This window comes from Helianthus annuus, chromosome 8 (assembly GCF_002127325.2).
Source record: "Helianthus annuus cultivar XRQ/B chromosome 8, HanXRQr2.0-SUNRISE, whole genome shotgun sequence".
NCBI lineage: Eukaryota > Viridiplantae > Streptophyta > Magnoliopsida > Asterales > Asteraceae > Helianthus > Helianthus annuus.
The window spans coordinates 1,923,693-1,935,662 of record NC_035440.2 but is presented as its reverse complement, the minus strand read 5'-3'; positions in this window follow the sequence as shown (position 1 = coordinate 1,935,662).

The following is an 11,970-nucleotide window of genomic DNA, read 5'->3' as shown; positions in this document are numbered from 1 at the left end:
GTGTATGTATCAGTATTCAAGTAGCAGTTTATCCACAATTGCAAGCAAGCATAGTAATTAAGCAGTAATTAAATATTAATTAATTCGTACGGATACCTGATTTGGTGAGGGTTGTCACATTCTCCCCCCGTTAGAAAAATTTCGTCCCGAAATTTTAAGTTCTGCTTCTAGTTGCAGGGGTCTTGGGAAATAAGTGGGGGTACTTTTCTTTCATTCGGTCCTCACGCTCCCAGGTGTATTCTGGACCGTGTGTTGCGTTCCAACGAACCTTGACGAGTTTGACACTGCTCCGGTGGGTTTTGTTGATCTTCCAATCTGTAACCTCAACAGGTTCTTCCCCAAAATGGAGTGTGTCGTCAATATGAATCTCGGCTGTGGGAATGACAACAGTATCTTGCGTTGGACTTTTCTTTAAATTTGATACATGAAATGTATCATGAACACCATTCAGCTCGGCAGGTAAGTCCAATTTGTATGCTACTAACCCAATTCTTTCCAAAATCTTGAATGGACCAATATACCGCGGTTCAACTTTCCACGCTTCCCGAAGTGTGCCACACCCTTCCAGGGTGATACCTTCAACAATACCATATCACCTACCTCAAACTCTAGAGGTTTCCTTCTTCGATCCGCATAACATTTCTGACGATCGCGAGCCGCCTTGATGCGATCTCGGATCTGTGCAATCTTATCTGTGGTTTCCTGGACCACATTAGGACCAACCAATTGTCTATCACCTGCATCAGACCAACAAAGCGGTGATCTGCACTTGCGGCCATATAGAGCTTCAAATGGCGCGCCACCAATACTGGTGTGGTAGCTGTTGTTACATGAAAACTCGACCAATGATAAATGCTTATCCCAGCTACCACCCAAATCCATAACACATGCTCTCAGCATATCCTCTAAAGTTTGTATCGTCCGTTCGCTTTGTCCATCGGTCTGTGGGTGAAACGCAGTGCTCAGATTCAATTGTGAGCCAAAGGTTTCTTGGAAGGATTGCCAAATCCTTGACACAAACCTTCCATTTCTATCAGAGATGATCGAGAGAGGCACTCCATGGCGTGTAACGATTTCTCTCATGTAAATTTCAGCCAACTTACTCGTGTTATCCTTCTCTCTGATAGGTAAGAAGTGCGTAGATTTCGTTAATCGGTCCCCTATTACCCAAATAGTGTCATGACCTCTCGGCGTTCTTGGCAACTTCGTTATAAAATCCATGGAAATTTGTTCCCATTTCCACTTTGGAATCTTCGGTTGCTGCAGAAGTCCAGAAGGCTTCTGGTATTCAGCTTTAACTTTGGCGCACGTTAAACATTTGCTCACATAAACAGCAACGTCGCCTTTCATCCTAGGCCACCAATAGTAATCTTTAAGGTCTTGGTACATCTTATCCGCTCCTGGATGGATAGGGTACCGCGATTTATGAGCTTCATCAAAAATAATCTTTCTCAATCCACCAAACAGAGGAACCCAAATCCTTTTCATAAAACATAACGTTCCTTCCTCGTTTGGCACTAGTTGCTTCTCCATCCCACGGAGATATTCTTCTTCAAGGTTTCTTTCCTTAAGAGCCTCTTTCTGCGCAGCACGAATGCGCAGGGAAAGATCTGTTTGGATAATCATTTCTAAAGCCCTAACCCTTATGGGCTTGATTCTCTCCTTTCGACTCAGGGCATCGGCGACCACATTCGCCTTTCCTGGGTGATACTTAATCTCACAGTCGTAATCGTTTAACAACCCGACCGAACGTCTTTGTCTCATATTCAGCTCTTTCTGGTCGAATATGTGCTGCAAACTTTTGTGATCTGTGAAGATTGTACATTTCGTACCATATAGGTAATGTCTCCAGATTTTTAATGCAAATATCACTGCGCCTAGCTCCAAATCATGTGTGCTATAATTCTTTTCATGTACCTTCAGCTGGCGCGATGCGTAAGCTATAACCTTCTGGCGTTGCATCAACACGCAACCCAAACCTTGGCGTGAGGCATCACAATATACCACAAAATCGTCTGTACCTTCCGGTAGTGCTAAGATCGGCGCATTGCAGAGCTTATCCTTTAATAACTGAAACGCTTCCTCCTGTTTGATTCCCCAATCAAACTTCTTATCCTTTCTGCGTGAGGGAAGTCAACGGTTGAGCGATTTTTGAAAAATCCTCAATGAATCTTCGATAGTACCCAGCCAAACCTAAGAATTGCCGAATCTCGGTTGGCGTCTTTGGGGTCTCTCAATTCTTGATCGCTTCGATCTTGGTTGGATCCACATGAATTCCATCCCCATTTTCCACATGTCCAAGGAATTGGACTTCTCGTAGCCAAAACTCGCACTTAGAGAATTTGGCATACAACTGTTCCCTTTTCAGCAACTCCAAAATAGCTCTTAGGTGTTGTTCGTGCTCAGCCTTTGTTTTTGAATAGATCAAAATGTCGTCGATAAACACAATCACGAACTTATCCAAGTACGACTTGCAAACTCTGTTCATTAGATCCATGAAAACTGCAGGCGCGTTTGTCAACCCAAACGGCATAACTAGGAACTCGTAGTGTCCATAGCGAGTCCTAAAGGCTGTCTTCGGGATACTTTCCTCTTGTATCCTTAGCTGATGGTAACCAGATCGCAAATCGATCTTCGAGTAAAAACTTGAGCCTTGCAGCTGGTCAAATAGATCATCAATCCTTGGCAGAGGATACCTATTCTTGACAGTCAACTTGTTCAACTCCCGGTAGTCCACATACGAAAACTACCGTCCTTCTTCTTGACGAACAAGACCGGAGCTCCCCAAGGTGAGAAGCTTGGTCTGATGAATCCCTTGTCTAGCAACTCTTGAAGTTGTGTCGACAATTCCTGCATTTCTGACGGTGCAAGTCTATAAGGTGCCCTAGCTGCAGGCGCGGCGCCTGGAACCAAGTCAATGTGGAATTTCACTTGCCTTTGAGGTGGCAATCCTGGCAAGTCCTCTGGGAAGACTTCCGGATATTCCCTCACGACAGGGATGTCTTCGATCTTTGGTTCAGCAGCTTTCTTATCTACAATGTGCGCCAGGAAGGCAGCACATCCCTTCTGTAAACACTTACGGGCTTTCAGGCAGCTGATGATTCTTAAAAGCGTATCTCGCTTTTCCCCATGAACTACTATCGTTTCCCCATCTTCTGTTGCGATGCGAACGATCTTTTCGTGACAAACAATTTCTGCCTTGTTGCTAGATAACCAATCCATTCTTACTACCACGTCGAAGCTTCCCAACTTGACTGGTAGTAGATCCAAAGCAAACTCACGCTCTCCCAACTCGATTACACAACCTCTGACTACTTCATTGGCTTCTACCACCTTTCCATTCGCCAATTCGATTGAGTAGGGAATATCTAATTTACTAGCGGCTAACCCAAGCATATTCTTAAATTCTAACGATACGAAGCTATAATCGGCACCAGTATCAAATAAAACGGATGCAAAGCGTTGGTTTATAGGGAATGTACCAGTAACAACATTGGGATCCTGGCGCGCTTCCCTCGCTTCGATATTAAAGACTCTTCCCCGAGCTTGGTTCAATTCTGGGCAGTTCCTCTTATAGTGCCCAATGTCACCACAGTTAAAACAACCCGGTCTTTGCCCGTTTCCACCTCCATTCCCAACTTGATTGTTGTTTTGGTTACGATTCACAACACCAGCTTGATTCGCGTTGTTGCCTCGATTTCCATTCCCTCTGTTATTTCCTTGTGCACGATTTCCATTTCCACCCCGGTTGTTGTTTCTATTTCCAAAACCTCCTTGGCCTCCCCGGCCAACAGTGGCCCAGCAAGTATCCTTCGAGTGACCAACCTTTCCACATGCTTCACATACTTTTGACCCACACCGGCTAGAATGGTGATGCTGGCAGGTGTTACACTTGGGATGTGTACCCATATATCCCTTTCCTTTCTTTCCAGTACCAGTTGTAGCTTGGACTGGTGCGCCTGGTTCTCCTTTCCTACCATCACTGCTTGTGCCTTGTTTGAAGTTCGAGAATTTTCTTTTGTTACCCCCGGACGACTCTACATGAGTCTCCTTCTTCTTTGCTCAACATCAGAAAACTTGTTTAGGCAGATAGCCTCCTCAGTAAGAGCCACACTTAGATCGATTGCCTCAGTGATTGTTGCCGGCTTTGAAGAGGTCACCATACTTATGATTTGAGGAGCTAAACCCCAAATGAAGCGCTCGATTCGCTTGAATTCTGGTGTAACCATATAAGGTACCACATGAGATAAGTCGTGAAACCTCTGAACATATTCCGCAATTTTCGGACCTTCCATCTTTAGATGCCAAAACTCAGTTTCCAACTTTTGAATTTCAGCGCGTGAACAATACTTCCTTCGCATGAGCTTTTTCAGCTCATTCCAAGTCATTGCGTAAGCTGCGGCTTCACCAAGAGTCTGAACTTGTAAGTTCCACCAGGACAGGGCTCCGTCCAAGAATAGCCCAGAAATGTAGGTAACCTGCTGGTCTGGAGCGCACTTGCTCATTCAGAGAACATATTCTGTCTTCTCGGCCCATCGGACAAAAGCAACAGCACCTCCAGTGCCGTCAAAGTTTACAGGCTTGCAGTCAAGAAACTGCCTGTATGTGCACCCTGCACATGCGTTAGAATATACAAATGGCATTATCAAACGTGCTAGAGATATCCAATTGCATCATGGTATGCCTTAATGACTTAGTATTACCATGAGGCGGATTGTTATTACCATTGTTGTTTGAATTACTCCCGCTAGTTCCTCCTTGTGAGGCTGCTTACTGCGCAATGGAGGCAGCGATGACCTGCTGAAGTTCTGCCTCGTTGGTAGGCATGCGTGTCTGACGTCTCGGTGGCATCTTCTAAAAGACGTGTTCACGTAAGTCAGGCCATAGTAAATAAGGTATACATATGTAACAATAATATCAACACATAACATCTCATGTTATAGAACATAAATAATCAATCAAACATCACATATGATGAGAATACTGCGATTGCATTTCCATAAATCGAGACCACAATGTAAGGTGTACAAGTACATAACTGTATCATACAATATCAATGACTAAGGGCTACATCACCCCAGTCCAAAATATCAAATCAGTGTCAACAATATCCAATATACATAACAACAAAAGTCAGGATCGATATGCAGTCTCCCAAAAGCTGTGCAATCTGTGTAATCGTCGTCTTCTCAACAAAAGTCTACCCGTGTTGTACAAAATAGCCCTACGCTGATGGCGGGGGAGGAGGGGGAAAGAGAGAAAAGAGCAAACGGCGTATGTGAAGCCAATCCTCCTCCATAGCTCGATGAGAACGCAAAAGATATGCTATCTGCTGCTCCTGAGTCCAAAAACGAGCAGCAGATTCGGGAGATAACGGACGAGGAGGATGTGATATCGCAGGGTGAGTCTGGCCCTTGCACTGGCATGGTGGTCGCTGAGTGTCACGGCCCCCGACCCGGTTTGACCCGTTTCAGGAGCCACGGGACAGAAATCCTGCGGTATTTAATTTTAGGCGACAGCGGAAGACTTTTTAAAACAGGATCTTTTAATAATTCAAACTGCCCGTTTTATAGCTGAGGGATAAATCCCATAATTTACAATAATATGATTTCTCCGGGAAATCTTTTATTTTCAAAACATGTTTCTTTTATTTATTTACATTGAGCCACTTTTCTAAGCTGGGAGTGCTTCACGGCACTTCTCTTTCTTTGCTCACAACATATCACCTGAAACATGTTTGAAAAAGGTTTTGTCAGCGGGGAAATACTGAGTGAATCATTCATTTTACTAAAACGACACATTAGTTATAATTCGCAGTATTAAGAGCGATTACAATGTTTCTGATATCAAACCAACTACCCACGGTACTTTACCACTCGACCCACTGGCCCACCTGTCCAGTGGTGTCTGTGATTATGGTCATATCACCCATTGGCTGCCCCAATGTTGAAGATTATCAAGTAATGTATACAAAACCCCACATACTGGCTGTAACTTGGTGATTACAAAGACTTAATCCCTGTAATTATAACTTTTGAAAATAATTTGGAGTTTTGTAAAACAGTTGATAAAAAGAGAATGACTCACATTGCAGATTTATGAGTAGAGTATAAGCTTTACTGATTAGCCTTCTAACCTAATTTAAATAACAATGCACACACAAACGGGATTAGTAACTAATTCAGCAGTTACGTCAATTCACGAGATTAAACCCTCACAACTATTATCAAGTGCGATACTTAACAATCCAGTGGATTCACAACGAATGACAGAGCATAGTCCGAATTCGAATAGCACTCAAACATTCAAGTCGAAATCACAATGAATAACAAAGTACAAGCTCAATTTGAGCAGCACTCGGACAATCGTTGGGTAGTTATAATTGATCGAACGTTGAATCGTAATAGCGATCGAGTTATTACCCTGATTGCGGCAGCACCTCGTGATCGCGTGTGTTTAATTGTAGTATTACAGCTATAACTCGACGTACAGACAGAATCTATGCGACGTTTGAGCAACAGAAGCCAAGTGCCAATGTCGGCTATTTATAGTGATTTTTGGAACTCGCTTACGGACCGTATGCTTGATCCCCTTACGGTCCGTAAGCTAAGCAGTCTAACTATAGGCTGCCTAGGCTCGGGACTAGGCTTGCTGAATCAAAATTTCAGCCAATCAGATGCTAGCAACGTTTTATTTTAGATAATTATCAACTAGGGTTTGCCCCCCTCGAGTTTTAGGGGCCCTGATCCTGATTCCAATTCTTCTGAAAATTTTAGGGTTAGTGCAGAATTACTTGGGTGTCTCAATTAGGGTTTTCTTATTGACTAATTATCGTCCTAATTATTGATTTTAGTGGCAGTTGTTACATCCTCCCCACCTTAAGAAAAATCTCGTCCTCGAGATTTACTGAAATAGATGAGGGTACTTTCGCTTCATCTCTGATTCCAGTTCCCAAGTGTACTCTGGTCCTCTCCTGGATTCCCATTTGACTTTCACTAGCACTAGTCGTTTGTGTTTGAGAAATTTAATCTTCCGATCTTCTATTTGTAGGGGTTTCTCTATGAATTTCAGCTTTTCATTTACCTCTATATCTTGAAGAGGTACTACCAGGGATTCGTCTGATAGACATTTCTTGAGATTGGATACATGAAACACATCATGTACTCCAGCTAACTCTTCTGGTAGTTGTAATCGATAAGCTACTGGTCCGATTCGTTGGATCACTGGGAATGGTCCAACATATCTTGGACTCAGTTTTCCTTTCTTACCAAATCGTACTACTCCTTTCCAAGGAGATACTTTTAATAGTACTTTGTCTCCGACTTGGAATTCTAACGGCTTGCGGCGATTGTCTGCATAGCTCTTCTGACGATCTCTAGTAGTCTTCAGTCTTTCCTTGATTTGTGATATCTTGTCAGTAGTTTCTTGCACAATCTCTGGACCTGATAATTGACTTTCTCCTATCTCTGCCCAACAAACGGGATTTCTGCACTTGCGTCCATACAGTGCTTCGAATGGAGCAGCTTCGATGCTCGAATGATAACTATTGTTATAGGAGAATTCAATTAATGGCAAATGGCTATCCCAATTACCACCAAAGTCAATTACACATGCTCGGAGCATGTCTTCCATTGTTTGTATTGTCCTTTCACTTTGTCCGTCCGTTTGAGGATGATATGCAGTACTTAAATTAAGTCGAGTTCCCATTGCCTCCTGGAAACTTGTCCAGAAACGGGAAGTGAAACGACTATCTCTATCCGATACAATGGAGAGTGGGACTCCATGTAAGGATACTACTTCATCTACATACAACTTGGCTAACCTTTCCATGCTAAAGGTTTCCTTCATCGGTAGAAAATGAGCTGATTTAGTTAATCGATCCACAATTACCCAAATAGCATCATTACCTTTTCTGGTTTTGGGTAACTTAGTAACAAAGTCCATTGTTATGAGTTCCCATTTCCATACAGGCATTTCTAGCTATTGTAGTAGTCCTGAAGGTTTCTGATGTTCGGCTTTAACTTGTGAACAGGTTAAACACTTAGATACGTATTCGGCTATATCCTTTTTCATTCCTATCCACCAAAAATTATTTCTTAAATCTTGGTACATCTTATTATTTCCTGGATGTACAGTATACCTTAATTTATGAGATTCTTCTAAAATCTTATTTCTTAATTCTCCCTGCTTAGGAACCCAAATTCGTTTCTTGTGGAATCTCCATATTCCATCCTTTCCTTGTTCTAGTTCCTTTAGGTAACCTTTCATTCCTTCGGCATCGTCCTTAATTGCCGTTCCCTGAATTTTCTTCAATTGTTCCATTAAATCTAATTGTAGATTTAACCTAAGAGCACGGACTCGTCTTTGCTTTTCATGATACTTACGACTTAAGGCATCTGCGACTACGTTCGCTTTTCCTTCGTGATATTGAATATCACAGTCGTAATCACTTAGGATTTCCATCCACCTTCTTTGCCTCATGTTTAGCTCTTTTTGCCCAAATATGTACCTTAAACTTTTATGATCCATATAGATGGTAAACTTACTTCCATACAGATAATGTCTCCAAATTTTAAGGGCAAAAAATATGGCTCCTAATTCTAGGTCATGAGTCGTGTAATTTTCTTCGTGCTTTTTCAATTGCCTAGAGGCATACGCAATTACCTTTTTGCGTTGCATCAATACACATCCATATCCTAATTTTGAAGCATCACAGTATACTTCAAAATCTTCAGTTCCTTCGGGTAAAGCTAAAATTGGAGCGTTCGTCAATTTGTGCTTTAGAATCCTAAAAGCTTCTTCTTGTCTAAGTCCCCATTCAAACTTAACGGCTTTACAGGTCAGTTTAGTTAAAGGTACAGCTATCCTAGAGAAGTCTTTAATAAATCGTATATAATATCCAGCTAGTCCATGAAAACTTCTAACTTCCATAGTCGTTCGTGGAGCTTTCCAATTGGTGATTGCTTCTATTTTAGCAGGATCTACGTGAATTCCTTTGTGATTCACCATATGACCTAAAAATTGCACTTCTTGTAGCCAGAATTCACACTTCGAGAATTTGGCATAAAGCTTTTCCTTTCTTAACAATGTTAAGAGTGCATGCAAGTGTTCACAATGTTCTTCCTGATTTTTGGAATAAATGAGTATATCGTCAATGAATACGATTACAAATTTATTCAAGTATGTTTTACAGATCCTATTCATCATGTCCATAAATGCGGCTGGAGCATTTGTTAATCCGAAGGGCATGACTGTAAACTCATAATGACCATACCTAGTTCTGAAAGCAGTTTTAGGTATGTCCTCCTCTTGTACTTTCAACTGGTGATATCCTGATCTTAAGTCTATCTTAGAGAAATACCTAGCTCCTTGCAATTGATCAAAAAGATCATCAATCCTAGGTAGTGGGTATCGATTCTTAATTGTAACCTTGTTCAATTCCCTATAATCGATACACATTCTCATTGACCCATCTTTCTTTTTCACAAACAACACTGGTGCACCCCAAGGGGATGAACTAGGTTGTATAAATCTTTTGCTTAATAATTCATCTAATTGCTTTTTCAATTCTAGCATTTCAGTAGGTGCTAATCGATAAGGTGTCTTAGCTATTGGTGTAGTACCTGGGATTAGATGAATTCTAAACTCTACTTCCCTATCTGGTGGTAAACCAGGTAATTCTTCTGGAAAAATATATGGGTATTCTGAAACTATAGGGATGTCCTGGAGTTCCTTACTTTTAGTATTAATGATTACAGAAATCATATACACCATTTCTTGTTTCCTTGAATAACTAGCCAATTTCATTACTGAAATGAATTTCAGTGGCTTTCGAGGTCTATCTCCTATAATTAAGATTACTTCTCCTGTGGGGGTACGGATTTCTACGGAATTCTTATCGCACAGGATTCGAGCATGGTTGGCGACTAACCAATCCATTCCTAATACTACATCGAATCCGGCTAAATTCATAGGTAACAGGTTTGCAGAAAACTTATGGCCTAATAGTTCTATTTTTTCCTTCTTGCAATACCTTATCTATGTTGACAGAATTTCCATCTGCCGTTTCGACTGTAAAAATCTGCCTAAGGGTAGTTAAAGGTAGATTAAGAGCTTGGCAAAATGAAGTATTAATAAAACTTTGGTTTGCACCGGAGTCAAATAATACTTTTGCATAGACGTTATGCACTAAGAACGTACCCGCTATCACGTCTGGTATGAGTTCGGCTTCTTGAGTGGTCAGCTGGAATGCGCGAGCATTCTTCTTAGTTGCCCCTTCAGCTTGCTTGCCTTTATTATCTGCGGCGTTAACCAATTTAGGGCATTCTGTTTTGTAATGTCCGGTTTCTCCACAATTATAGCAGACTAATGCTTTCTTTTTGCAGTTATCTTTACTATGTCCTACTGATTTGCAAAAATTGCAGGTTATATTGCATCTTCCAAAATGCTTTCTCTTGCAATTTCTGCAGAATGGCGGGGTTGAGGATTGCCCTGTTCCTCTTCTTTTAAAGCGGTTATTATTACCCGTACGAAATCCTTGGGTAATCTTTTGAGCCAATTCCTTCTTACGGTCTTCTTCTCTTGTGCGGACTAGTTCATCGGTTAAGGTATTAGCTAATTCCACAACATTGTCAATCGTGCGTGGTCTCGCAGCTTTAACGATGTTACGGATTTCTCCGATTTATCCCCAAATATAACGGGAAATGAGTACCGGTTCTGGCGAAGCCAGGGAAGGTACCACTCTCGCATATTCGAAGAATGTCGAAGTATATCCTCGACAGTCTACTCCTATCATACGATGGCTCAGGAACTTGTTTGCCATTTGTTCCTTCTCGTATTCGGGACAGAATTTTCTTTCTACAAGACTCTTAAATTCTTCCCAATTCATTGCATAGGCCACCCTTCTTCCTTTTGCTTGTAGCACCGTGTTCCACCATTCTAGCGCCCCTTCTTTAAACAAGTTTGACGCATACATCACTTGATCTTCTTCAGCACATTTACTTATTGCAATTACTGCTTCGGTTTTCTCTAACCAATGCAGTGTTGCAGTTGCCCCTTCATTACCTGCAAATTCTGCGGGTTTACAGGCAAGAAATTCTTTGTAAGTGCAACCAGGTGTTGCAGCTTTCATTCTTTTTGGGAGTGGGGCCTGTTGCGGATCATGATCGTCATGATTGCCGCCTCCATTTATGCTGTTACTGCCGTTATCTTCCGGAGTACGTTTACTAGGAATTAATTGTGGTTCGACAGGTTTTTGAACAGCAGCCACAATTTCTGGAATAGCATTGGCTATCCCTTGAGCAATAAAATTCTCAATATCTTGTCTAGTTATATATTGGTCTTCCTGATTTTGCTTAGACTGATTTACTTCATTAACTGGTTCACTATTAGCGTTTTCCATCTGCTAATTAGTATTAATAGGAATTATTAGTATCTTAATTATTGGTAACAAAATCAGCACAGATAACACATAGATTATTACATCATGCAAATATAATCAAAATTGTCGATGTCTCGACTTCTGTTTTGTTTTATATATTATTCCTGCTTCAGCACACACTGTTTATTTTACATTGTTTTATTGCCCATTTTACAGAATCAGTTTTACTATATTAGTTATAATACAAACAAACTTCTCCAAACTCATCCTATCTTTTGGTTCACTGGCAGTTTCAGTAACGACGCTCCCTCTCGTCGTACTTCCAGGAGATTTGTTCCCCCATTTCCCGAATCCTATTCCCGGTGCCTATCAGTTCTTCACCAAACTAACGCAGTTCAGCTAAATTTTCGTAGCTCATTGGTGGATTAAGGATAGGTTCTGGATCAAACTGTGGGAGAAAACTATAGGGACTATTGACTATATTTTGGAATTGCCAGTCATTGGTCCACCATTCCTCCATTTGGCCTAATGGTCGGGTGTGAACTAGTGGGTCTGGAATAGCTGGTCCTAGGTTTATTGGGAATTGGGCT